The 5,421-nt window shown below is 50.6% G+C and overlaps 1 long non-coding RNA gene across 1 annotated transcript; it reads right to left on the bottom strand.

Annotated features, from left to right (window-relative positions):
• Window positions 1-1,677: 1,677 nt before the first annotated feature.
• LOC106696009 lies at window positions 1,678-4,098 on the bottom strand. Its single transcript, XR_001346949.2, has 3 exons — window positions 3,783-4,098; window positions 2,087-2,206; window positions 1,678-1,865 (listed from the first exon to the last, which is right to left on the bottom strand). It is a non-coding gene; the product is annotated as an uncharacterized LOC106696009 (long non-coding RNA).
• Between the last annotated feature and the right edge of the window lie 1,323 nt (window positions 4,099-5,421).

Below are 5,421 nucleotides of genomic sequence, written 5' to 3'. Positions count from 1 at the left end.
ATGACCAGGCCAGCAGGGAGTGGCAGTTGGGGGCAACCAGGCTGACAGGGGGGAAATTGTGGGCAACCATGCTGGCAGGGAGGGCAGTGAGGGGCCACCGGGCTGGCAGGCGGGGGCAGTTGTGGGCAACCAGGACAGCATGGGGTGACCAGGCCAGCGTGGGGCGGGGCAGTAAAGGGCAACCAGTCTGGTAGGGGAAGCTGTTAGGAGGGACCAGGTCGGCAGGGGGGAAGTTAGGGGCAATCAGGCAGGCAGGCAGGCAGGCAGGTGAGCGGTTAGGACCCAGAGGTCCCAGATTGTGAGAGTGATGTCTGACTGCTGGTTTAGGCCTGATCCCTTGTGGACATCTGTTGGGGTCCAGCTCCAACAGGTCCAGGGGTTCCCAAAGGTGTGGATGGAGTCAGCCAAGAAGGAATCACACGGAGACAGCGTTCAGTTGATCAGCAGCCTAGCCAGGTTCTCTAGCCAGGTTATCCAGCCAGGTTCTGTTCTTATTGTCCTGTTACATCTGTATTTATACCATTTGATCCTATAAGCATGCCTCTATAATCACTTCATGGTATGTTTTGGGTAACCTTCTACAGTTCCTTGTTTCATTTCCATAATTTCTTATCCGACCTTTGCCAAAAATCCCACTTCCATCTAGTTCTGTTGATTTTAATCCTATCTATTCTATTCCAAAGGTGTTATCTCCATTCCAAGGTCACTACTCTACTGTTCTGTTAAGCTACAAGGAAGTAACTGAAGGACATTATCCTAAGTAAAGATTATGTAGCTTAAGGTGATTGTTCAGAGTTAAGGTGATTAACTACACCCCTGGCACCTAGTTAAGGGGTTTTACTGATTTATTCCCTTCTTTAGTCCTGTTAATCCCAAACTCCAGGGAAAAATCCCCACCTAGGGAAACAACCTTTCTCAGAGAGGTGACCCTAGGTTTAGAACACATAGTGCTAAGAAGGGGAGTAAACATATTAAGAACAGTACGCCATATACACCAGGTCCCTTGAAACATATGCTGTGCAGATGTTTCTTCCCTGCAGCGACTGTGTCAAGCAGCAAGGATGGACCGGCTTCCAGCAGACATCCCCCGAGGGGTCCCAGATTGGAGAGGGTGCAGGCCAGCTGAGGGACACACCCCACCCTCATGCACTGGGCCACTAGTCCTTTATAATAACCCAATGATCTTTCTAACCCATTTTCCTGGGTTCTGTGAGCCCTTCTAGCAAATGATTGAACCCAAGGAGAAGTCGAGGGAATCCCTGGAAAGAAATTTGTGGGTAACCTGGGACCCATTAGCTGGGATTGGCATCTGAAGTTGGGGCAGATTGGTGGGACTGAACCCTTAACCGTGTGGGGTCTTCAATAACTCCTGTTGGTGTCAGAATTGAGTTAATCAGAGGAAACAAATTTGGTGTCCACAGAGACTAGAAACAGCTTGGTGGGGAAATCCCACAGCTGGTATGGACTGTGAGTGTTGTAGAGGAGAAACAGAGGTGACTTTCCCTTTTTGGAAAGAACCAGCGGCCCTGGGTCTGAAGGATGAATCAAGTCAGGCAGCCCTGGGGAAGGGCCAGGTGGGGGCTGATAGGGTGTGGGGAGGCCCCCAGGCTGGGTCTCAAAGGACCCAGAATCCTAGGATAACGAGTCTGGTTCTGGAAGAGTCAGACACACAGTATACACTCAATCAATATGTATTTAATTAATTTTCATTTTGCTCAAAAGTTGACTTTGTTCATACTCAAAATATAAACTGTGTATAGCTAGTTGCTTCACACATTCCCCAGGAAGGTGGAGTCTTCTCCTTCCGGCCAGGAGATTGGAAAGGATTGCTGTCAAAACATTTCTTGAATCTTGTTTTTGAGGGCCTGCAAAAGAAGAACCATGTCAGACAGGTCCGGAGCTGACAAGGGGAGAAAGGTATGGTCGACCATTTTGGAGGCCAATGGAGGGCCCACTACCTTCTCAGATCTGAACTGTGCCTCCTTCAAACCATGTTCAGCCCTCCCTCTTACTCATACACAGCTCCCGCCCCCACCCCCAGCCAGCCCCAGACCTCCCCAGATGCTAATCCCAGGCTTGCTCTGACCTTAAACAAGTAGAAGATACCGAATCCGATTCCTATTAGGAGTCCTATTCCTAGGGCCACGGATAGCACAACGGCACCAATCCCCGATGCAGATAGTAGTAATTGCACACCAGCCACTGCCTATATGGAGGAAGAAAGGGGCAGGTCATCCACAGCTGCGCCCCACCACTTTTATTGGGTAGAAAGACAAAGCCAGCTACTTTTATTGGGTAGAAGGACAAAGATTACAAGGGGAAGTAGGTAAGGGTATGCCAATGGGCATACCTGTAAACTAGGTGATATAGGCTGGAGATTTGCAAAGGCATGTGGGTATGCAAAGGCTGGGGGTCTTCAAAGAGCTGTGATGTGCAAAGGGTCAGGGGTCTTCAAAAGGCTGGTGATATGCAAAGGGCTGGAGGCTCTGGTTTCTGCAACTAGGTTGTTAATCTTTCCATGATAATAGGCAGCTCCCTGTAGTGAGCAACTGGTGGCCTCAGGGTGGGCCTTGGCCCTTCTGGGCCCTGCCACCTCATTGGTCATGGGGAGGATAGGCTGCATTGCCAGGTGAGCTCCCAGTCAGGTTAGAATGTGCCTTCTTTAATCAGAACAAAGCAATCATGGTTAACAGAGCATGATTAATATTTCTTACAGCCCTAGCTGGTTTGGCTCAGTGGATAGAGTGTCGGCCAGCAGACTGAAGGGTCCCAGGTTTGATTCTAGTCAAGGGCACATGCCCGGGTTGCGGGCTCGATCCCCAGTAGGGAGCATGTCGGAGGCAGCTGATCAATGATTCTCTCTCATTGATGTTTCTATCTCTCTCTCCTGTCCTCTCTGAAACCAATAAAAATGTATTTTAAAATATATATATTTCTTACAACTATAACTGGTCACTGAAAGGGTTAATCAAGAAATAGGGCCCTAGCCAGTTTGCCTCAGTGAATAGAGTGTTGGCCTGCGGACTGAAGGGTCCCAGGTTCTATTCTGATCAAAGGCACATGCCTTTGTTGTGGGTTTGATCCCCAGTGTGGCATGCAGGAGGCAGCCGATCAATGATTCTCTCTCATCATCTCATTGATGTTTTTTTCTCTCCCTCTCCATTCCTCTCTGAAATAAACATATTTAAGAAAGAAAAGAAATAGGGCTCTAACTTAGCAGAAACTAAGTTCGTTCTGCAAGCCTAAGCTTTGCAAAAACATATTCCCCTTGAGCAAATATTTCACAAGGACTTCTGAGACTACAACTCTTGCACAGCCCAGATACAAGCATCAACAGAAGCCGCCTGCAGCCCAGCCCAGATATGTGTCATCCAAAGCCACCTGCAGCTCTCCCTAAGCACATAAAAAGCCTGCTTCCTCCCCCATTCGCTGCTGACTTCTTCTTGAACTCAGCCTGTCTGTACCCAGATGCCTTGAATAAATATAATTTTGATTACACTGAGCCTTGAGTTGGTTCTGTGTGACCCTGGCCCAACTTGGAACCTTTCAGACCCTGACATTGTATTTCTGCCCCTATCACCTGGGTCCTCTGAGAACTTCTGGCCTGTAGCTTGAGATGCCCCATCTCATGGTCCTGGGGTCTTAGCCCAGGGGGAAGCAGTGGACCCCTTATAGGCCCTTAGTTGTCTTGGGTGCACCCTGTCAGTGGGGGAAATGACCAGAGTCCTGTTTTTGTCCCAGGAACTGGTGGCTGGGCATGGCCAGGCCTGGCTGAATCTCACCGCAGAGAGCTTCAGTGTGGAACTTCCTTTTTCCATCATCTTCTCAAGGAATCAGAGCTCACACCTGTGGGGAGAACACCCAAGTCACCTTCCCACACACTCCAATCCCCCTAGGGCCTCTGGGATCTGCTCCTCCAAGGCGGAAGCAGGTCCCAACCTCACAGGGATCCTGCCTAGAGGGCATCACCTGGACAACAAGAGATCTGAGGGTTAATGGCCCTGGACCAGGCCCATTCTCTGTGGGTGGAGGGACAGGGGGAGGTTGTCTGTGGAGTCCCAGGGCCAGGCTTTGCCTTGGGTCAGGAGTGTCCTCTGCAGGCCTGGGGGAGAGCTCACCTCCCCCCACCCTCCATTGCCTCTGAGCTCCCCAGCCTGGGTGGGGCTTCCTGTTGTAGGAGACACGCCTCTATGATTTATTCATCTTCATAGAAAAGGAACAGCATGTAGCCAGCCAGTTACTGAATTTCCTCAGAGCAAACAGGATGTGGGAGGGGAGGTGGGGAGAGAATATGAGAGCTGTGCACATGGCTGGTAACACAGTTTCCAGGAAGATTCTGTAGACAAAAGGAGGTGGAGACAACTAGAAAAGGCCTCAGCCAATTAAAAAAAAAAGAAAAGAAAAAGAAAAAAAAACCAATAGGAGACTGAAAGGGCGAGGGCTACGCCCTCCATCTTGCACCAAATCCTCCATTTTAGGGCAGCAGCCATGTGCTCAGCAAGAAGCTTCTTTCCGGAAGCCCAGGCCTCTGCTAGCCACACCTAGGATTTCTTTAAATTAACCAAAGATAATCAAGGGAAGTGCGCGCCATAGATACGACCACATCCTGTGTAACGACTTGCGCCTGGCCAATCGGCAGGGCCCACAGTCCTCTCTCCTCCCCTTACTATAAAACCCCTTTCCCCACAGAGCTGGCTCTCTCTATCACTTGCCGCTGCATCAGTAAGGAGGGTAGGGGAGCCAAACCCGGGTTTGAATAAAGACTCTTATGCTTTTGCATCGGACGCGGCTGGCTCCCTGGTGTGGTCTCATGGGGATCCTGAATTCTGGGCATAACAGAGACAATAAGATCTAGGCGACCTATGGGATAGAATGTAAACTACATATACTCAGCCAAAGAACTGGAGGAGGGACTTTCACAAAAGAGGATAAATATTGCCTGTGCCAGCTAATTCAGGTGAGCCTGCACCAACGGACACCTGCTCCTGAGAAAGTTTTAAAAGTCTCATTTTCGCCAGACTCTGTCTCTGAGTTCGTTATTTGAATTCAGACAGTGAGCCTTTCCCAGACTGTCTCCGCACCCACCTTGGGAAACTGTTTTTTGAGGGAGCTCCTGTGGCCAGCAGCCCAGGCTTTGCCCCACCTCCTGCCCATCCTCTGCAGCCCCTCCAGCTGTACCCCCCACACCTTGAAAACCCAGGCTTGGCTCCTGGGGCCCTGGGCCCCTCTCCTCTGCCCCCCGGTCTATGGGGATATTCACCAGCAGCCTCTCCCCCTTCCCTGTCCACCAGACTATTTCTTATGGCTGCCCAGAATTCCTGACACCCCTCCTCCCCCAGCTCACTGCTCCCAGCAGGACCCATGGATAAGAACCTGCCATGGGACACATCTGGGGAGGACCTGAGGGGGTGGTCACCTGAC

The sequence above is a fragment of the Myotis lucifugus genome, unplaced genomic scaffold (genome assembly GCF_000147115.1).
Source record: "Myotis lucifugus unplaced genomic scaffold, Myoluc2.0 scaffold_6906, whole genome shotgun sequence".
Taxonomy (NCBI): domain Eukaryota; kingdom Metazoa; phylum Chordata; class Mammalia; order Chiroptera; family Vespertilionidae; genus Myotis; species Myotis lucifugus.
Note: the sequence above shows the minus strand (reverse complement) of the source record. Positions and strands in the feature narration are given on the sequence as shown.